The sequence below is a fragment of the Topomyia yanbarensis genome, chromosome 1 (genome assembly GCF_030247195.1).
Source record: "Topomyia yanbarensis strain Yona2022 chromosome 1, ASM3024719v1, whole genome shotgun sequence".
Taxonomy (NCBI): domain Eukaryota; kingdom Metazoa; phylum Arthropoda; class Insecta; order Diptera; family Culicidae; genus Topomyia; species Topomyia yanbarensis.
The window spans coordinates 212,494,271-212,518,105 of record NC_080670.1 but is presented as its reverse complement, the minus strand read 5'-3'; the positions used below and the strand labels follow the sequence as shown (position 1 = coordinate 212,518,105).

Sequence of the window (23,835 nt, the reverse complement as noted above, 5' to 3'; positions counted from 1 at the left end):
GAAGCAAGAGTGGGCACCTTGCATACGTGCAATGATGATTCTACATTTGGTGGACTATCATGTCCTCGTTCTAAGGCTAAATTTGATAAGAGTAAAAAAGCTTTCGCCGATAGGCGAAAGAATTCTAAGAGTAGTGGTTCCACTACTGATTCTGCCTCTGGTACGTCGGGTGCGAGTAAGTCCGCCTCGACTAAAGACGGAGTGCCGGCGTCTAAATTCGCCGACCCTCTGGATTTTAAATCCGAGCCCATCGCTGATGAGTCGAGGGATGGACGCCCCTCTGACACGGATAGCGATGATCACCCGGAGCTTGATGACGACAGCGAAATGCTGGTCGACTATGTTGCACTCAATTGGACAATCGTTGAATCATAGTAGGCGGCGCGTTGTTTTTGTTTCCCATCGTAAATATTCTAAAACGACCTAGTTTTGAAGAGATTAGCAAAAACATACGCCCCTGTGTTGTGTTGTAGCAAAAACTAAATTTCTACAACTTAACCTAAATTAAAGTGGTTGGTGCGGCGGTGGGTTTTGCTGATAGTCGTCAAAGAGAGAATAGTAGTGGCAAAAGGATGCTCAACTGCGTACAGGTAAGAAATTGCAGAAGGTATTTTTAAAGCTGGAACGAATCGATCCAAACTATGGTCAGAAATCTTAAGATATGTGGAGTTTCAGTACCGAAACGTGAACTGAGACGTTAGCTGCAGATGTAGCGGATGTTGGTGCATTTTAAAACTGAATATTATACGATTGAACATAATGAAGAACTTGCATTCAGTGGATTGTACTCTCAAGAAAACTAATTCAAATACCAAAAAAATCTCACAACGCTTTATGGGAAAATGATCAGTGGATAGAAAAGCCGGAAATGTAATAGAGTAAGTTCACTTAATGTCAGTAAAGTTGAAAAAACAGTACTGGAAATTACTAATAAGAATTAAGTAGAGCTTTCTGACTAAGCCCGACTAGACCGGATCTAGCTCGACAATCGGTTCACTTAGTCTATTAAGAAACCATGTCATGTGTTGTCGCATATAAAAGAAAATCCAAAATCGAGGTTATAAATATCTAAGTGCATTCTTCCCCAGTAACTGGCTGTGGTCCACTAGGAGGTTGATAACTCTATTATCTTTCTCCGGACAAAACCAGCCTAGAGGCCGCGTGGCATCCGGCGGGTTGAAGTATGTCAGTTATGGAAATAACTGTCAAATTCATTCGCAAAGGTGGCCGCGTCACTTATGAGGAGGCAAAGAGCTTTAGACCGATGTATTGCTGACAAGGAGTCACGGAGGGAGGGACCAGTTCGTGGTCCTTAATACCTATTCTATGCCTTTTGGCAATAATTTTGAGACTTTTGTCTCTGGGGTGTCGCAGACACCCGAGTTAATCTCATTCACCAAGGGATACCGCGTTGTCGGATCTGATAAGTACTTTAGGTTACCGGAGAGTCGTCTTCGGATTAATTCTGATCTTTTATTTAATGAGGGTAGATTTGACTCTAGTGGATCGGGGATTTATATCTCCTCGAATAATTCTCGATAGAGTTTCCTTAACTATTAAAGATACCGTGTGCGAAGCAAGAGTGGGCACCTTGCATACGTGCAATGATGATTCTACATTTGGTGGACTATCATGTCCTCGTTCTAAGGCTAAATTTGATAAGAGTAAAAAAGCTTTCGCCGATAGGCGAAAGAATTCTAAGAGTAGTGGTTCCACTACTGATTCTGCCTCTGGTACGTCGGGTGCGAGTAAGTCCGCCTCGACTAAAGACGGAGTGCCGGCGTCTAAATTCGCCGACCCTCTGGATTTTAAATCCGAGCCCATCGCTGATGAGTCGAGGGATGGACGCCCCTCTGACACGGATAGCGATGATCACCCGGAGCTTGATGACGACAGCGAAATGCTGGTCGACTATGTTGCACTCAATTGGACAATCGTTGAATCATAGTAGGCGGCGCGTTGTTTTTGTTTCCCATCGTAAATATTCTAAAACGACCTAGTTTTGAAGAGATTAGCAAAAACATACGCCCCTGTGTTGTGTTGTAGCAAAAACTAAATTTCTACAACTTAACCTAAATTAAAGTGGTTGGTGCGGCGGTGGGTTTTGCTGATAGTCGTCAAAGAGAGAATAGTAGTGGCAAAAGGATGCTCAACTGCGTACAGGTAAGAAATTGCAGAAGGTATTTTTAAAGCTGGAACGAATCGATCCAAACTATGGTCAGAAATCTTAAGATATGTGGAGTTTCAGTACCGAAACGTGAACTGAGACGTTAGCTGCAGATGTAGCGGATGTTGGTGCATTTTAAAACTGAATATTATACGATTGAACATAATGAAGAACTTGCATTCAGTGGATTGTACTCTCAAGAAAACTAATTCAAATACCAAAAAAATCTCACAACGCTTTATGGGAAAATGATCAGTGGATAGAAAAGCCGGAAATGTAATAGAGTAAGTTCACTTAATGTCAGTAAAGTTGAAAAAACAGTACTGGAAATTACTAATAAGAATTAAGTAGAGCTTTCTGACTAAGCCCGACTAGACCGGATCTAGCTCGACAATCGGTTCACTTAGTCTATTAAGAAACCATGTCATGTGTTGTCGCATATAAAAGAAAATCCAAAATCGAGGTTATAAATATCTAAGTGCATTCTTACGGTTAGGTGCATTCATCTAATTTCGGGATGGCGTCTAAGACAGGAGTGTTTACGGCCCGTTTACTGTTGACCAGGAATTTCGAAGGAAGGGACCAGTTTGTTGTCCTGAACACATATACTATGCCTTTTGGCAACAATTTTGAAACTTTTGTTTCGGGGGTGTCGAAGACACCCGAACTTATATCTTTTACCAAGGGATACCGCGTAGTCGGTTCCGATACATATTTTAGATTGCCGGAGAGTCATCTTCGGATTATATTAATATATTAATTATTAAACCGCCCCTCATTAGTGGGCAGGTTTCCCGTCACGTTTTTCTAGCGTCGGAGAAACCTATGTATCTTGTTATTCAGCGCGGCGACGTGTTACATGTTCAGAAGGGCAGACGATGCTCTTCTGAAACCGTTGGATATCGATCTGGTAATCTTTCTTGGGTGATTTACGTTTGCGGTGACGTTCTGTAACGTGGCCTCTGTCTTTTGTGGTGAATTCATGCATGGGTCAAATCTGTGTATGATGTGCCTCGGCGTAGATATTTAATGTAAAAAAAAAAATTTGGCTGTTCGGCCATCTATGGGAGCTGTCCATAAATGTCAGCTTCTTTCTCCGAACAGCCTAGATAAGCCGTGTAGTGTCGGTAGTGGTTGTTTCAACCGGCTAAGAATTACACTACGGACTACCTGTTCCGGTGGTAACACCAAACAGGGAACCCCAATTCCATAGTGTCATGCGACCCGTGCTATGGGTAAAATTGTTGAGGGGGTTTAAAATATTCTCAATGGCGAACGGAGCCTGGGAAGAGCCGGGCGAACTCCCCAGTAACTGGCTGTGGTCCACTAGGAGGTTGATAACTCTATTATCTTTCTCCGGACAAAACCAGCCTAGAGGCCGCGTGGCATCCGGCGGGTTGAAGTATGTCAGTTATGGAAATAACTGTCAAATTCATTCGCAAAGGTGGCCGCGTCACTTATGAGGAGGCAAAGAGCTTTAGACCGATCAGTCTGACCTCCTTCCTTCTCAAATCAGTGGAACGTTTAATCGACCACTACATTCGGGATGGTAGCTTGGGCGAGCACCCGCTGCATGCAATGCAACATGCATATCAGCGGGGGAAGTCTACTACCACCCTGTTACACAATGTTGTCTACAACATTGAAAAAGCTTTTTCACAAAAGCAATCAAGTTTAGGAGTTTTTCTCGATATTGAAGGTGCTTTTGACGACGTGTCTTTCGAATCCATTTTGGAAGCAGCACGAGATCATGCAGTACCTTCATATATCACGAACTGGATACACGCAATGCTTAGCAACCGACATCTGTGCTCATCGTTAAGACAAGTAGAGATGAGGAAACTGAGTGTCTGCGAATGTCCTAAAGGTGGTGTGCTGTCACCACTTCTATGGAACCTTGTCGCCGATAGCTTGTTGAGAAAACTGAATGAGCTTGGGTTTCCGACGTATGGTTTCGCCGATGATTATCATATAATGATCACCGGTATTTACATTAACACACTTTTTGATTTGATGCAACAAGCCTTATGTGTTGTTGAGCGGTGGTGTCTTCATGTTGGACTATCAGTTAATCCAAATAAAACCTCAATGGTGCTTTTTACGCAATGAAGGATTACAACCGGAGCTCGTCCATTGCAGTTTTTTGACTCTGAAATTATTGTCGAAGATCAAGTTAAGTACGTTGGGGTAATTCTCGACTCACAACTTAATTGGACAGCTCACATCGATTTCAGGATCAAGAAAGCTTGCATGGCCTTTGGCCAATGTAGACGGGCTTTCGGCAAATCTTGGGGACTCAAACCCAAGTACATTCAGTGGATCTACACAACAATTGTTAGACCAATACTGGCATACGGGTGCCTTGTTTGGTGGCAGAAGGGAGAAGTCATGACAATCCAATCAAAGTTAAACCATCTTCAGAGGATGGTCTTGATGGCGATGACTGGTGCGTTCTCGACAACACCTACTGCTGCTCTCGAGGCACTCTTGAACATAAAACCACTACATGTGTTTCTGAAACAAGAAGCACTTTCTTGTGCATACCGGCTTAAGGTTACTGGGCTCTGGAACAGTAACCCAATAGATCGTGTAACTAGCCACACAAGACTGTGGCCCCAAATGGTTACTTGGGATGAATATACACTTGCTCCCAGTGACCTTACACTCACATGTAGTTTTCTTTCTAAAACTTTCAATGTGAGAATTCCTCTTCGTGAGGAATGGCTGTCTGGCTGGATGGAGCGACAACTTGAAGAATACGTAGTTTGTTATACGAACGGTTCTTTGTTGGAGGGCCGAGCCGGTGCTGGTGTCTATTGTCATGAGATGAGATTAAACCAATCTCATTCGCTTGGTAGATACTGTACCATATTCCAAGCAGAAATCTTTGCGATTCTGTGTGGCGTACAATCCGCACTTCAACAGGAAATTTGCGGTAAAAGAATCTATTTTTGCTCTGACAGCCAGGCTGCCCTGAAAGCACTTAGTTCGGCAGATTCGAGATCGAAATTAGTAATCGCATGTCGAACTCAAATCGAAGAACTTAGCATTTCAAATGCCATCTACCTTCTATGGGTACCCGGTCATTCCGGTATTACTGGAAATGAATGGGCGGACGAATTGGCTAGAGCTGGCGCTGCGACTGATTTCGTTGGTCTAGAACCAGTTCTACCACTGTCAATAAGTTGGATAAAGCACAAGATTCGCTCTTGGGCTGCATTCGAACATGCCAACCATTGGCGTAGCTTGCAAACTTGCGTTCAAACAAAGGCTTTTCTGCCGGATGTGAGTCTGAAAATGTCAAGAAATTTGTTGCATTTTTCCAAGCACAACTGCAGTATTCTGTTCAGGGCACTGACTGGACATTGCAAACTCAATTATCACATGACTACTATTCAGTGCGCTGAGTATTATTCATGTGATCTTTGTGAATCCGATTACGGAACATCATATCATTTGATATGCAATTGTCCTGTATTAATGCAATTGCGCATCCGGTTTTTTTGGTTCTCCATACATAGATGAACCTATATACAGAGAGCTGAAATTTAAGTATATGCTTTTGTTCCTAACCTAGTATGGTAAAGAGCTATAGTTTTTTAGCCGTATTTGAATGACAATATCTCTTCGGGGGTGTTGTCGTTCTGTTATCTCAATATCCCCTCGGGGGTGTTGATATATCCGCTCACTGTTTGAGTAGAGGTTCTAAATCCCTCCGGGGATTGGAAGTTTTATTCCTGCTATTGTAGCACCTGCAGATCGTTCAGCATCACTCCGGGGGTGCAGAATGCTCTGTTTTAATTGTTCTGTGTCGTTGTTTTCCTTACCCCTAACCTTACCACTTCCCCAATCCTTCCCATCAGGAAAATGATGAAAAGACGATTCTTGGCAAGGCACAAATCTCCGATCAACATGGAGAACGTGCCATTTGAGCCAGACGGTACTGATTCCTGTCGCATATAAAAGAAAATCCAAAATCGAACAAATGACAAAGTTTCAAGCAGCTCTTAGTAACAAAAAAAGAAATTGCAGTAAATCGACCCGAGTCAGATTTCACAATCGGAAGCAGCGCGACTGTCGTTCAACAATCGTTGAATCATAGTAGGCGGCGCGTTGTTTTTGTTTCCCATCGTAAATATTCTAAAACGACCTAGTTTTGAAGAGATTAGCAAAAACATACGCCCCTGTGTTGTGTTGTAGCAAAAACTAAATTTCTACAACTTAACCTAAATTAAAGTGGTTGGTGCGGCGGTGGGTTTTGCTGATAGTCGTCAAAGAGAGAATAGTAGTGGCAAAAGGATGCTCAACTGCGTACAGGTAAGAAATTGCAGAAGGTATTTTTAAAGCTGGAACGAATCGATCCAAACTATGGTCAGAAATCTTAAGATATGTGGAGTTTCAGTACCGAAACGTGAACTGAGACGTTAGCTGCAGATGTAGCGGATGTTGGTGCATTTTAAAACTGAATATTATACGATTGAACATAATGAAGAACTTGCATTCAGTGGATTGTACTCTCAAGAAAACTAATTCAAATACCAAAAAAATCTCACAACGCTTTATGGGAAAATGATCAGTGGATAGAAAAGCCGGAAATGTAATAGAGTAAGTTCACTTAATGTCAGTAAAGTTGAAAAAACAGTACTGGAAATTACTAATAAGAATTAAGTAGAGCTTTCTGACTAAGCCCGACTAGACCGGATCTAGCTCGACAATCGGTTCACTTAGTCTATTAAGAAACCATGTCATGTGTTGTCGCATATAAAAGAAAATCCAAAATCGAGGTTATAAATATCTAAGTGCATTCTTCCCCAGTAACTGGCTGTGGTCCACTAGGAGGTTGATAACTCTATTATCTTTCTCCGGACAAAACCAGCCTAGAGGCCGCGTGGCATCCGGCGGGTTGAAGTATGTCAGTTATGGAAATAACTGTCAAATTCATTCGCAAAGGTGGCCGCGTCACTTATGAGGAGGCAAAGAGCTTTAGACCGATGTATTGCTGACAAGGAGTCACGGAGGGAGGGACCAGTTCGTGGTCCTTAATACCTATTCTATGCCTTTTGGCAATAATTTTGAGACTTTTGTCTCTGGGGTGTCGCAGACACCCGAGTTAATCTCATTCACCAAGGGATACCGCGTTGTCGGATCTGATAAGTACTTTAGGTTACCGGAGAGTCGTCTTCGGATTAATTCTGATCTTTTATTTAATGAGGGTAGATTTGACTCTCTAGTGGATCGGGGATTTATATCTCCTCGAATAATTCTCGATAGAGTTTCCTTAACTATTAAAGATACCGTGTGCGAAGCAAGAGTGGGCACCTTGCATACGTGCAATGATGATTCTACATTTGGTGGACTATCATGTCCTCGTTCTAAGGCTAAATTTGATAAGAGTAAAAAAGCTTTCGCCGATAGGCGAAAGAATTCTAAGAGTAGTGGTTCCACTACTGATTCTGCCTCTGGTACGTCGGGTGCGAGTAAGTCCGCCTCGACTAAAGACGGAGTGCCGGCGTCTAAATTCGCCGACCCTCTGGATTTTAAATCCGAGCCCATCGCTGATGAGTCGAGGGATGGACGCCCCTCTGACACGGATAGCGATGATCACCCGGAGCTTGATGACGACAGCGAAATGCTGGTCGACTATGTTGCACTCAATTGGACAATCGTTGAATCATAGTAGGCGGCGCGTTGTTTTTGTTTCCCATCGTAAATATTCTAAAACGACCTAGTTTTGAAGAGATTAGCAAAAACATACGCCCCTGTGTTGTGTTGTAGCAAAAACTAAATTTCTACAACTTAACCTAAATTAAAGTGGTTGGTGCGGCGGTGGGTTTTGCTGATAGTCGTCAAAGAGAGAATAGTAGTGGCAAAAGGATGCTCAACTGCGTACAGGTAAGAAATTGCAGAAGGTATTTTTAAAGCTGGAACGAATCGATCCAAACTATGGTCAGAAATCTTAAGATATGTGGAGTTTCAGTACCGAAACGTGAACTGAGACGTTAGCTGCAGATGTAGCGGATGTTGGTGCATTTTAAAACTGAATATTATACGATTGAACATAATGAAGAACTTGCATTCAGTGGATTGTACTCTCAAGAAAACTAATTCAAATACCAAAAAAATCTCACAACGCTTTATGGGAAAATGATCAGTGGATAGAAAAGCCGGAAATGTAATAGAGTAAGTTCACTTAATGTCAGTAAAGTTGAAAAAACAGTACTGGAAATTACTAATAAGAATTAAGTAGAGCTTTCTGACTAAGCCCGACTAGACCGGATCTAGCTCGACAATCGGTTCACTTAGTCTATTAAGAAACCATGTCATGTGTTGTCGCATATAAAAGAAAATCCAAAATCGAGGTTATAAATATCTAAGTGCATTCTTACGGTTAGGTGCATTCATCTAATTTCGGGATGGCGTCTAAGACAGGAGTGTTTACGGCCCGTTTACTGTTGACCAGGAATTTCGAAGGAAGGGACCAGTTTGTTGTCCTGAACACATATACTATGCCTTTTGGCAACAATTTTGAAACTTTTGTTTCGGGGGTGTCGAAGACACCCGAACTTATATCTTTTACCAAGGGATACCGCGTAGTCGGTTCCGATACATATTTTAGATTGCCGGAGAGTCGTCTTCGGATTATATTAATATATTAATTATTAAACCGCCCCTCATTAGTGGGCAGGTTTCCCGTCACGTTTTTCTAGCGTCGGAGAATCCTATGTATCTTGTTATTCAGCGCGGCGACGTGTTACATGTTCAGAAGGGCAGACGATGCTCTTCTGAAACCGTTGGATATCGATCTGGTAATCTTTCTTGGGTGATTTACGTTTGCGGTGACGTTCTGTAACGTGGCCTCCGTCTATATTTATATTTCTATAACTTAACCTAAATTAAAGTGGTTGGTGCGACGGTGGCGGTAGGTTTTGCTGATATTCATCGAAGAGAGAATAGTAGTGGCAAAAGTATGATCAACTGTGTACAGGTAAGAAATTTCAGAAGGTATTTTTAAAGCTGGAACGAATACTTGCAACTCAACGGTTACCTCGTATTGTGCTAAAGAGAACCGCTACCAAAACATCTCACAATCTAATTTTGACTTCAATACCATTTTTGAAGACATATTGTAAAGTTTTTCTGTCTTAACATCCAAACCGATATTGACAGCAGACCTAATACTAACATTCGAAAATGGAATGACTGTTAAATGGGCAAACGAAAACAATAATTCAGCTGCCACGTGGATTAACGAGAACAGTTTGAAATTTTTAGGTTTAGCTATTTTTCCCCAGTTTTATTTGATAAGCCAAAACACAACAATCGGCTGTTGGTTTTCTGAGTATTCGGTTTACCAAAACATTTTCCAGATGTTAATGTTGCAAACCATTTTCAAAGTTCGAAGAAGTGGCACCAGCATGTTTTTTTAATATTTGCCTTCGCATTGGTGTTATTTTAATGTTACCATCGAAAAAATCTCAAAAAAGCTGTTTATTTAGAGTTGCCCGGGTATGATTTGAAAAATATTATAAAAGAGATGACGGAAAATAGTTTTTCTTTGTATTTTGTTAGAAAAATCCTTTTGACCGCTCGGCCGTAGCGGGTTCAAAAATAATCGCCTGCTGGCCTAGAAAATCAGCTCGTCTAAAAGAATTGACAAGCAATTGAAGGCGTGCAGCGCCTTGCTCAAACTAAGCAAAACTGCTAAAGTAAAACTCTAATCGGTTAATTTCGCGTGAAATAAGTTTGTCTAAAAAAACGTTCGTTGCTTGATTTGCTCTCAGTGACAGTATTTTCTTCCAATTGCATTATTTGAAAAAGGTAGCATAAAATTCCAGTGGCAGGATCGTTTTGCACTTTCGTGACAATTTCGTGTAGATAGAAATGTTAAGTAACGGTTAATTTAATTACACAACTTTTGGAATAAACATTATTCCATTATTTACTCAATATGGAAGAATAAGAGTTTAACGTGTAGTGCTAGAAAAAATAGGAATGCAGACTGAAAACAGACACACGCGATAGTAAATGGCCCACACTTTAACATTGAGTATCGCGTGTACATGCCAGCTAATGTCGTTGACATCGATGGCGCTGTGACGGAAGAGTCGTTGACTATCGCCAAGCAAAATAATGGGGTGCGTATTTTCAAAACCCAAAAACTCCACTTCAACTTGCAATAGCAACCCAGCTACCACATTATATTTTCATTTACTTTAACCAAAACAGCTAACAAAGCAGAGATAGGCATAGCTTTAGGCTCAATTATAATTAACTCGAAAATAAAGTTCAGTTGGAATTGGACATTTGTCGTGAAAACACGCTTTATTTTTTTTTAGCTTAGCTTATTGTTCGTACTCATGCGACCTTTGGTCATATGATGACGACTTTTATGGGAAAACTAGAATCTAATAATGACTAACTGGAAATAAATCAAATCAATTTGCAGCCGCACGGAAAAGGTTTTCAAGTAGACAACAAGATAAAAAAAGATAACGTGACCGTGCTGGGAATGAGAGTTTTACTGTTGGTGCCGATGTGACAACTCCGGTGAAGGATTAGTGTCTACCAAAGCGAGCCAACCGTCAGAGGTTTGGATCTATAAAGTATCCTGTCGAAGAGATGTCGAATAAAGTATCGCAGAAACTCAGTGAAAAAAACGGTCGATTAATGTGATTCACGATTCGACTATACTCTGTTTAAATTTAGTAATTTTTAACTTTTTCAGGGTCAAAAATAATATTCCGTAGTGATAATATCACGGCTCGAACACAGTTCGGCTCAAACTAGGATAAACTATAGAATTTCTTCGAAATTTCAGTGATCGGTTTCCAAAACATATCCGACATTTCAGTGCTTGCCGTTTGCACAAATATTCTAAAACGACCTAGTTTTGAAGAGAACGGCAAATTCATTGCTCCTGTCGTATACGAATTGTAAATAGAAATATATAGAGAAATTTCAGTGGCTGAGACAGTCATACCAAATGGTGAGCTAAAATGCAGAAAACCTGCTACTTGTAAAAGAGTAGTGCTAGAAGTGAAAAATAATATTCCGTAGTGATAATATCACGTGTCAAAACAAGTTGCTTGAAATGAATCGGAAAAAAATTGAAATAGAATTTGAAAGAAATCACAGTAGGCTGGTGCACTGCTTTACTGACAGTTCGCATACGAATAGGAAATAGAAAATATTGAGAAATTTCAGTGATTAACAAAATTTCTCCTTTCTCAAAAATAATAGAAATAGAACTTAAAAAGAATTTACAGTGGAAGTATTTCTGTGTTTATTGTTCGTACTCATGCGACCTTTGGTCATATGATGACTTATTTTGGGAAAACTAAAATCTAACGAAAACTAGCTGGAAACTAATCAAATCAATTTGCAATATGTAAGTCGTATGTCTATTTTTCTCCAATAGCTTGATGCCACCTGCAATTGCGTGTGATTATCAAAGAGTGAATTGTTTTGAATTTTAATTCAAAACTACGTTTTTTTTGCCCGGCACCGAGTAAGAAATATACAAAACAAAAAACGAATTTCTAAAACATATCCGAAATTTCGGTGGTTGAATCTTTCTACGCTCACTCAATATTCGGTAACTAGTGAGTATATTAGAATAAAAAAAATATATTTAAAAAAGGTATTTGATGGCGACCGTGTGGAAAAGGTGTAATAAAACTGTACTGACAACAAACAGCTAAAAGTGGGAAGCAAGTCGGGTCGCCCACCAAAACAGTTTCGATCGTCTCAAGGCCCAAACGTTAGTAAGTAAAACCGAATTTTGATTGGAAATAAAAGCAAAAAGAGACAAATTACAAAAAATTAAGAAAAGTTTTGCGGACTCAAAAAGTGTTAAACAACGAAAATCGAGTTATTCAGCGAGACAAGTTACACAAGAAAAAAAAGACTAAAACAAGTAGGGAACAGTGGTCCAATAGGACATACTCATCTACAACAGAACAATGGCAGCTTCATCAAATGTCTCGAGATGGACATCATGCCACAGGAAATATAGGAACTGATCGACGAGTTCTAAGTACAAGTAATAATTAACTGTATATTTTTGGTCAATTAAATCCGACCCTAAATCACAATAAATGAGAGATTTTAAGGTTAGGGAACGATAAAGAGAAAAAATTTTAGACTAGACTTTACACTGTACTCAGATTGCCCTGGCAAAGGCGAAAATTATACACAACAAGCACTACAGTAATCGAAAAATAAAATCAGAATAATGCATTGCAGTGTAAAATCTTGTAACATGATTGGTCACGTTCATTTCCAATGAAAATGTGAATTTAAACACTACCAGGCGGTCTGCGGTCAAATTCAAATCAGTTAAATTCGTGAGAAATAAGCTGCTCCTAAAAAGTCACTGGTTGTCTGAGTTACTGATAATGGAAGTCTTTGCTTCAAATTGCATTGCAGGAAGGATATAGCAAAATTGCAGTGGTTAGATCGATTTGCACTTTGACGACAGAAATGGTGTGTAATGGAAGTCGGCAGCTTTATTTACCCAATTTTATGGGCAATTAGAGTTTAGCGTGCACTCTTTTATTTACCTTTTTTCTCTCGCAACGTTTGACCAAGAGTTAGAGTATTTTCTGGAACGGACCATCCAAGACGCAGCAGCTAACATAAACGATGCTAGAGTTAGCCTAGTAAGTCGACATAATTGACTTTTACATTGTGAGCCGTGTTTACAAATATTGCTTCACAGCTTAATGGCAGTGTTGGTAAACACGGCCCGCAGAAAAATAGCATTTTTTGTCGGTTTCGACAGGGCGTGCTCAGGCTAATAGAATAATGAAAGTTAAAGCACAAAACAATCGTTCTGACAACTAGAGTAAACAGATTCACAGACGCTCTAAGAAACAGTGCCGAAGCAAACCCTCGAATTAGGAAACAAACTATTACTTTATGAATAATTTTGAAACAAAATTGTAAGGCAGTTTACAAAGGAAGCTTCAGGTTCCATTTTTTTAATCTCTTAAAAGGAAGTACGTATCGTCGCGTCATATAGAAAAGTGTGGAATAAGCTAGTGTGAAATAAGTGATAACAATTACCTATAGAAATGTGACGACACGGGTCAAAGAAGTTTCCATGCTGATTGCGTGGTACCCGGTGTAATCATGAAGAGCCACCAACGGCTATTCATGTTGGCTCCATGTCAGCTAAGTTAGGTTTGGTATTATGTAATAATAATGTGCTGTACTTGATTAATATGTTTATTCGGTTTTTAAGTTCTCTGGTAGCTTACAAAGAGTGGTGTATACTACCCTAACGCTGATGAAACGGCCGTATATAGCCAAAATTCCAGTGGTTGGATTGTACAAGTAGGAGGCGGTGACTTCAAATCGTGACGATAAAGCTACAAACGCTGAATCCCTTCTGGATAAAGAGATTCGCCTTTTAGACAGACCACACCGTGGCTTATATAATTGGCGCAGCCGTACGATGTCACAGTGAAGTGTTAAGTCTATTGAAACAGGGCCAGTGGAACCTAATAAATTTCCCATCAGAGCATGAAAAGCATAATTAATCGTAGTCAGTCAGTTATTGAGATTGCAATCTCAGTTAGTGTCGTGGTACCAGTTGATTGAGGAGAAATTATAGGTGGCGCATAGCCGCAATTAAGAACTAAAGGCGAATCTACACTAAAACAATTAGGTTCGGGAGATCTCCGGAAAATAACAGAAGACGCGGTATGAGTTGATTTAGAATAGATGAGAATAGCAATGCATTATTGCACTAGATACATAGGAACAGTCTGATCTGTTTGCGCCAAGAGTTAGATAACCTACCGTGGGATCGACTCTTGCCCGCAACGCGAATGAAACAAAATTAATTTTCCTGTTGAGATTCTCCTGTAGACGAAAACCATGAGGATCCCTTCGCTTGGAATGCATGACGGAGAGGGACAGATAGAGCCAAAAGGTAAGCTGACAGAATAAAACAGCCAGTAGGATTTCCGAACTTGTCCGAAAAAATTTATGGAAAATTACGTACTTCCTGTAGGTTCGTACGAAATTACCGTCCCTAATGTGAGGACTAATGATGCTAGTTCATTTCGTCCCAGTCCGCCAAATATATTGGAAGCACGCGTGTAGTTTGTTCGCTTTAGTTTGTCCAAAGTATCGCATGCCGTATAGAGACAGATGACTAGTAGTTGGTGAAGTTAGCAAGAATTTTACTATATACGCTTCAGAGGTTACACGGACATATAAAAACAACCCAGTTAGTGGGAAAACCGCTACTTACAAGCTTCGCTTGCTTTTTTTCCCTTTACAAGAAATCACACTAGGCTGGCGTCGTGTTGCGCTGACAGTTCGCATACGAATAGGAAATAGAAAATATTGAGAAATGGCAGTGGATGCACCCGTAACTGGTCGACTAAAAAGGTAATTTTTTAATCCTTCTTATCGTTAGTAAGAGCAATAAGTGTCGTGTCCTGTAAAGCATCGCTTTTTGTGCGTGGAGACTAAGCTCGCTCGTTTGCAAAGCCCAACAATAAGTTAAATGACGGTGGTCGGTAAATACAACAATAATCAAAACAGCGTCGGATAACCGTATCACAAAATCGAACGATGGATTATTATTTTGTGTACCCCACGGATCTTGTTGAGTTATATTCTGGCTGCAGTTGAAAACTGGAAAATCCAACTAGCGACAATCGTATTTTCTCTAGTTCTAAACAATGGAATCACGTCGGAAGTAGTGCGCTGTTTTTGTAAAATGATGCGCTACCCAGCGCACTACTTTCGACATCATGGATTGGCAATAAACAGGAGAAAAACCGATTGTCGCTGGATTGATTTTCCAGTTTTCAACTGCAACCAGAATAATTTTGTCATGCAGATGCGAGAATCAAGCCGCCAAGAATATGCCTGCTAGTTCCACTTAACACCTGCAGCGCCATCTAAACCTGACTAGTTGAAGTAGCGATTGCATGGATTGATGAGGGAGGAGAATTATTCGTTGAATTACCACGAATTACTTGGAAAGGAGGTCGAAAAATAAGCTTATAACGGATAAGAAAATTTATGAATAAGTAAAAAGAAAAATGTCAGTCGAGAACAAACAGTGAAGCTGTGCATATCACGGTGCACATACGAGGAAATTGAGAAATTTGAAAAACGCGGAACCCACAAAATCCACAAACTTGAATCAACGCCTAAACAGAAATAGCCAAAATTACTTCTCCGGCAGAAATCACCATCGAAAGCTCAACACGAACAGATCTAATAACCCAGTTCGATTGTATTATACAAAATAGGCTACAGTCTAGTCATCAATAAGTACGGACGTGTTTTACATTCGCTCCCGGTGCCGCGCGCTAAAGTTTGTTTTATTTTAACTTGACCGAATTTAAAAGTGTGAAAAACAAAAAAATGAGCTGTGAAACTGTATGTCAACTCGTACATACTGTCATTCGACGACTCCTGGCAGGAACTCCTCGAAAAAGAAATGCAAAAGAATATTGAAGCGATACATAAACTTACATTTCAGCAAGAGAAAAAGAAATACAAAAGGAGGAAAAATTCAGGGCTCCACCGGGAGAAAGCAGCGGAAAAAGTTGTTTATGAGTGACCGATAGTTGCAGCGTTTGAGAGTGATTGATTCAATTAGAAGCAAAAGCTTTGGTCGAAACAAATGGAGGACTGAAACATTTCAAAACAAGGTGAGAAAAACCAATTCCTCTGTTTCTCTGACACTTCGCATACGAATAGGAAATAGAAAATATTGAGAAATTTCAGTGGTTAGCTCTATCACGATTGATGATCAAACTCAACCTGAAAATGACAAACAGCCAGTAAATGTTGATGATCTAAATGTTCAATTGGTAGCCGATTCCCAACAAGCAACATTGGTAATAATTTTCTACCATTTATCGGAACAGTGTTTCAAAAAAGAAACTTCTAAAATCGTAAAAGGAAAAAAAGCAGCGTAAAGGACAAGCAGTGGATGGAGAGCGACCCAAGCAAAAGAACGACAGCATAGAGGATCAATCGAGGTATCATGGAAAAACAAAGGTATCAATAATTCCAGTCATAAATGAACAATTTTTTTCCGTTAAAACATACAACAAAAATAGCAAATGAATAACTACGAATGTTTAAAAAATCTTTATATATATATTTTAAGAAGACTGCAAATACGCAATTGTCGAAGGAATTATTGAAAAGTAAGAAAGTTTCATGTGAAGAGTTCTATAAAAATACAGAGTCGTTTTTGCTTAAATCCGAAGATGAGTTCGTAGACGAAGAGTTTCATAAATTAGGACTTAACAATAAGTTGAAATAAAGGAGTGAGATTTGTTCGAACCGTAGATAAGAGCAGTTCGTGACTAGTGATGACAAAATCCGATCTACCATAGGCAGATTTACCAGAAAATCAATACCAGGTAAGGCGTGCTGCGATTATCATTTGATATTATCGCGTGTATATACCCTCGAGGGACGTTGAAATCGATGGTGTTATCACTGATTCGAGTTTGACCTGTCGACGACTGAGTTGAGTGTGGGCTTTGTAGTTTTAAAGATGGATTTTATTAAATGGATTTTTATCAGTTATTGGATTTCTACGGCGGTTCATTGTGCAGCGCCCATAGTTTTCGGCCAGCATCAACCCTGGCAAATTTCTCCAAGTGGTGCACCAGGGAACTTAATTTCCTGGGTTACATCACCAGCTGCAGCCTTAAGCTAAGCTGATATTTTGATGCACTCGCGCTTTCCAAGCCATATGCTTACGGAAACGCATTAACACTTTGTTTAATTAAACACAGTTTGTTGCTGCTAGCAGCAGACGGCGACGCTGTTGTAGAAAGTAAAGGCCTCCGGGTATGAGTCATAATGAACTACTGATTCATCCACCGGGGTCTTTACTCTCGCGAGCGTGGTAAGAATGTTTTGTTTAGGTCTGAGACTCTCTCAGAGTAAAGTCTACACAGATGACATGATAAAAGTCTTTTGTGTCAAATCGAAAAGAGTCATTTAGTTGGTCAGTTCAGTCGTTCAAGTTGCTCTCGCCCGGCCGCGTCCTGCGGAGTCATTCGTTTAAGGCAGTTGATTGTAGTAGCCATCGCCCGGCCGCGTCCGGGGTAGTGACCCGTTTGAGTTTTCGGTTGGGTAGTCCGTAATATATCAGTGAAAAATAAAAGAAAAGTTACGAAAACAGCCCGTTAGTTTTAGTTCGCCGTACATTGTATGCTTCAATTGTCCAATAAGAGCACTAGACAGTTGTTTCAGCAACAAAGGGATCGGGTCTTGCCAACGCTCAACTTATTTTCATGGCGGAATCACTGACACTAGCCCCAGATGCAAGTCTGGAGAAACGCATGAATTTCATGCGCGGTATAATCGATCCAGAGCCTTGCGATATACCGAAGGCTCTGCTAAACTAAGGCATACCACCCATTGGGGGCTGAATTAGATTCCAAGAGGCTCGTGTAATGTAGTGCGCGAGTGTCTGGCTAGTGGACGTTTTCTTGCGAACGGTCACCGTAAAGTTGGTTTTATGGCGTAAACAACGCGGGTGAAAATTCAGTGAAGTGTTTTTGACTATTTGTGGGAATGTAAGTCCTTTCTAGATGTGCCGTAAATGGGCAAAAAGCACATAATTTAGTGAAGGATCTACCAGTTTTCGGTTTCGTAATGGCTGCTGTGCAATTTGTCGGGTCATATAGTGTAACTGAGCGAAACCTAAACAGGGTCGCTAGATACAAGAAAAATTTTAGTGGTGCCACAAAATTGGCTAAAATGTTTGCCGTATAGGCATGGAAGCATACAATGTCTGTAAACAGGTTTGAGAGTGGCTTATTTTCTGCGGTAATATCCAATCTGCATTTGTACAATTGTGATATAGAAGCTAAGTTAAAATTAAATAAGAATAAAAATGTCTGCATGCAGTTAGTTTGCCGCCTAATTTCACGAACCTTCGCAGCTGTAAGTTGAAATCGAACATGGAAAGGTAAACTAAAATCCGCGGAAACGTTTCGTTACGTAAAAATAATAGAAATAGAACTTAAAAAGAAACTACAGTGGTTGTACTTCATTTTTTGTACTGTTCATCTTGAAATCAAACAGTTATTTAAGTTTGTAGTGTATAGAACTTAAAATAGTTGCAGTTTAACATGGGACAAGCTAACGTGTTGTGGTAAAAACTAGTCCAACGTCGTGACTATCCACCCGCCGGTTTAAAGTGCGGGGCACACTTTTTGCTATTCGCCTGCAGATGGCGAGCTGAGCGCTAGGCGGGGAAAGTGCGCAGTACGCGTAATAGCAAACAGAATTTTGTGTACATGACGAGTAACTGGAAATTAGCTAACTTCCGGTCAGAGGTATTTTTTTATCATTTCGAGATTCTCAAAATTAATAAAAGTTTTTGGCGATTTACAGACCATACAATGAACAGAAACCGCCAGGGTTTTCAGTTTAGTAAAAGTATTTTTGTCGCCAAATAGAAACAGAAAATGGCTGAGGATAAAACACAAATTCGACTTCACGGCGATGGGAAGTGAAGAGATCTAGCAATAGTTGGGCAAACAAGATCAGTTCCGTTTGCATATTTTGCTGTCGAAATTAAATTTCATTCTCGTGTATAGTTGAATCTACGCGTTTTGTAGTAACGGGTCCCTCAACATTCGGAACACATGGAAACCATCACCAAGTTATAGGAATGCCAAAACTCGCGTATTGATGCGGTTAAAGAAGGTGCAGAAATAATCGATAATAGAATGGGTTAGGACAAAATAGATTCGCCAAGTCTTGAACTGCTGGCACTGCTCGCTTTTGTTGTTTGTGTACGAAAATCCGAAATAGCTGGTTGACGAATCTGTCGTCCTGTCGTGAACCCAGGTAGTGGAAAACCCCTACTTACAAGCTCCGCTTGTTGTTTTTTTTCGTTACAAGAAATCACAGTAGGCTGGCATCGTGTTGCGCTGACAGTTCGCATACGAATAGGAAATAGAAAATATTGAGAAATTTTAGTGGTTAGCAGTAGCTCCGGTTTCGTAAAAATAATAGAAATAGAACTTAAAAAGAACCTACAGTGATTGGTATCATCTCTTTCAACGTTGAACAGTAAATAGTGAAGTCAAGTCACAGTTTCGGAAACATGTAAAGGAACTTTATCTAAATCCCAATCGCGACCGCTGGGATGCAGTTTGATGCATCGTCAAAAGATGAAATTCGGTGAAGAAACGGCTGAGGTTTTGGAGATCGCGAACCAACGCAGTGTAAAAATAATATTCCGTAGTGATAATATCACGTGTCGAAAGCTTGGCTTGTTCTAGAATTGGTGTCTTCCGGCTCAAATCAATTTGCAATATGTAAGTCGTATGTCTAGTTTCTCTCAAATAACTTGATTTTACCGCAATTGCGTGTGACTGTCAAAGAGTGAACAGATTTGAACGCCATGACATGACCCCCTACCCCCTGTCGTCACACAACATCACAAAATTAAAAACTCCCCTCTCCCCCATATAATGCAGCGTCATTTATGGATGATCTCTAATCAGTTCAAAAACGGTGCAGTTGCAGCATACCGTAGGCAACGTTACGCAATAGCAATAACTTATGTTTTCCTTTTAAGCGGTTTGGGTTTAAGTATGCATGCCAGATGTTTGAACCAATGGAACCCTCGGCGGTTCTTCTTGAACAAATATAGAAACATTAGTAAAACCCACTTCAATCGAGTAAGTTGACATCCGAAAATGTCCTTTGAATGTCCACATATCCGGACCCGAAATGGTGACCGTGACAGTCTACAATAAGTTTTAGTAGATAAAGTGTCAAAGTCAGCTTGCATATGCGTTATAACAGCCGAAGTGACCGTGATGCTCTATCCAATCTACAAAGTATTCACGAAATATGAACGGATGCGTAACGAACGCGCTATACAACGAGCAATTTCTCAAAGTTCAGTTGTGGTCACCCGACCGAACTAAAAGAGAAGCGTGGTAGAAGATCTCCACTAATCTAACTAAAATGAAACAATCATCTAATTATTCAATGTTCAATTATCAATAATATTATCAATTAATTAGAAAAAATAAATGAGGCAATTCGAAGACCTGAAATTATTACATGCTTACTGGTGCAAGTTTACAAATCCCGCACCAGCGCTAGTACAAAGAGAAAACAATAACCACTGGTGTGACACAAAGTAATGCATCACCCCACCACAATGTTACAGCGAACAAACGAAAAGCGCTTAATCGTAGCGTTTTCAAAACAATCGAAATGCCCGTTCTCAGCATAAACGGAGCACCACAAACATCCGCATTGGAGGGCCTTAAAAGTATGCGCGCCGCCATCGAACTGCAACAGTTCTCCAATTTCAACGAAGCACGCAACTCAGCACGATGTGGCCGTTCGGGGACGACGTGATCTTCCAAAACACAATCAGCGCACACGACGTCGCATCGTATTCTCTGGACGGTGCATTTTTCGTAATCATCATCGTCGTCGTCGTCATCATATGGAGATGGCGACGAAACGGCAAGCGACTGAAAGCGGTTGAATCAGCGAATCGACGGAACCAACTCGAGGTTTAAATCAACTCTGTAAATAATATATGAAATAAAACTAAGTCAGTTCCCTTCTGGACACGCAAAGAGAATGTGTTTTATTTGACAAAGCAAATACCACAAATCCAAGAACGGCATTGAGTTCGTGCCAATGCCAATCATAATTAACAACTTTCAACCACAGTTTATCTTTAAGTGATCCGTTAACTTGTTTCGTTTTTCAGATTCTCTTTAAGGCAAAAATAATATTCCGTAGTGATAATATCACGTGTCGAAAGCTTGGCTTGTTCTGCAATAAACCGCAGTAGGCTGGTTTGCTATCTGACAGTTCGCATACGAATAGGAAATAGAAAATATTGAGAAACTTTAGTGGTTAGCATTAACTCCGGTTTCATAAAAATAATAGAAATAGAACTTAAAAAGAACCTACAGTGATTGGTATCATCTCTTTCAACGCTGAACTGTAAATCGTCAGCATACTCGAGTCTACTGCACGACAACTCTGACCGTAGCAAAAAGTGTCACGTAGGTACCGCCCGACGCTGTAGCTCTGTAGAAACTTAAAGGAAAATATAACCTCAGTCTGAGTTAGACCCGCATTATGTGCTGTAGTTTGAATCCGAACGCTTCGTAGGCTCATAACACACGCCTGCTGGGATGCAGTTCGATGGAGCGTCAAACGATGAAAATCGGTGAAGAAACGGCTGAGGTTTCGGAGATGGCGAACCAACTCAGGGTAAAAATAATATTCCGTAGTGATAATATCACGTGTCGAAAGCTTGGCTTGTTCTAGAATTGGTTGTCTTCTTCCTCAAGAGTAATATTCCGTGGCGATAATATCACACAACCGAACGATATCACCGAGTAAGAAATACACAGAACAAAAAACGAATTTCTAAAACATATCCGAAATTTCAGTGGTTGAATCCTTCTACGGGCACTCTTGCGACCTTTGGTCATATGATGACGACTTCAAGATGTATCAGTCCCGTAAATTTGCAATGCATATTGTAATATTGTGAAGTTTAATATTTAGAAGCAAAAATAATATTCCGTAGTGATAATATCACGTGACGAAAGATTTGCTTGAAATCACTCGCAAAAAAATTGAAATAGAATTTGAAAGAAACCACAGTAGGCTGGTGTCCTGCTGAACCGACAGTTCGCATACGAATAGGAAATAGAAAATATTGAGAAATTTCAGTGAATGGCTTTCGCAAAAATAATAGAAATAGAACTTAAAAAGAACTTACAGTGGAAGTACCTCAGTATTGCTCGTACTCATGCGACCTTTGGTCATATGATGACGACTTTTTGAGACTTTCTGAGTCAAGTTTGTGTTTGTTCACAATCGTCCCACTAAACAAATCAATTTGCAATATGTAAGTGGTATGTCTATTTTCTCCCTAAAAAACTTGATTTTACCGCAAATGCGTGTAACTGTCAAAGAGTGAACAGTTTTGAATTGAAGCATGAAACTATTTGATTCGGTTAAATTCCGGGACCAGTCCTAGAGTACAACATTGCCATAGGGCAGTATGTAAACGGAAAGGAATTGAATGAAACGATTTGAATTGAAACTATCAAGCAACGTAGTTTGTTGTTCCAAACGATGGTGACTTCATTGCTCGGGAAGATAGAACGAAACGTATACCCATCGATGACTGTTCATATGTTTCCGGATGAAAAAGTACAGCCCGCAGTGTTAATATCACATCTCGGAAGCAATGTATTAGAATAAAGTTAACATGGCGACCGTGACTGTTTCTGTGGCGACATTCTAAATGTTGGTACGAAAGTTCCGAACTAATTGGTTATATTCCAAGAGTACAGTTATATCTGGAAGCTTAATTGCGCTTCCTGTGTACGGTTTGATATACTCACAAAATCTAGACAACCTCGAGAATTTTTAATGGGTTTCTCAGGTTTAGCATTCGGGTCACGGTAGATTTGTAGAAGGTTAACTACATATAGAGAAGTGAGTTTTTTGTTGTGCTATCCGAAATAGAGTGAATACTAACCGCTATGGAACTAAACACTTACAAGCTAGAAAAGATGAAAATATAAGTTACAAGAAGAGACATAGATAGAAGAAGTGTCAATCAGATCGACTAACAGGAATTGTCTGTTAAAACTTCTAATAGCTTTGTTGATAACTAGACGCATATGCCGATCAACGTAGAATTACTACCACATCATCTTGCTACGGCGTAAACTTCTAATTTTGCTATTCGAGCGTGGCATCATTGGCATTCCGAAATCATTCGAATTTTACGATCGATAGGTATAAAAGCTGGATTCTGACAGAAACACAGTAAATACCAGCCTCTATACCATAACAGAGAAAGTACTGAAAATCACGAAACACATACAAATGGGAGCTGACGGTGGTCTATTAAACCAGAATAAAGTAAGTAAAATGGTTGGGACTTAATGTTGGGTCATTTAGAAACAATGAATTCGCAAAAATAATATTCCGTAGTGATAATATCACGTCCCGAAAAAAAATGCCGTTAATGCTGTTCATGTAGATCGCAGAAGACTGCGTCAGCCTGCGGATAGTTGGCATGGGAAATCGAAATTGTTGAGAAACATTTGTTGAGTTTTGCTTAAACGCTCCCAAAGAAATACAAAAGCTGAACAGAAAGTGAAATTCAAATCTCAAGGAGACAATTATCCCGTTAAATACAATAACAATACGAAAGTCTGTATCGTAGGCGAGTTATTTTTTTGTACACGTGAAGCTCTTTGCTCGGAACTAGATATCCAATTTCAGTTCATTTCGCTGCAATAATCACGAGGTGTAATACGCAAAGTAAATATTAAATATTGAGATAATTATAAATTATTTAACTAGCCGCTCGGTTTTGTGTATGAACTGTCAATCGATCGATAAATTGCTGTGCCTATCCTGAACCTAGCTTAGTTAATGTCAAATAAATTAATTCCTAAATTTCGATACCTCATGCAGTTGACAGTGGAAATAGTTGGTCCAAGTGCATTGTCTCTTTCAGCTAGTTCTGTTAGATACACTACCTTAGTCTGTGTACTTTTACCACCGAGATGATCTACCGTAATCTGTTCAGATTTAAAACTCCGTCTTGAAAATTTGTCACTGACGTACGCCCGGGGGTGGTC

At 40.0% G+C, this 23,835-nt stretch overlaps 1 long non-coding RNA gene across 1 annotated transcript in view; it reads right to left on the bottom strand.

Moving 5' to 3' along the window:
* LOC131691576 (uncharacterized) overlaps positions 1–23,835 on the bottom strand; it is a 36,481-nt gene that overhangs the window by 5,849 nt on the left and 6,797 nt on the right. Inside the window, exon 5 of the long non-coding RNA XR_009305808.1 lies at positions 1–23,835. This exon is cut by the window's left edge and continues 5,849 nt beyond it. This is a non-coding gene — a long non-coding RNA (uncharacterized LOC131691576).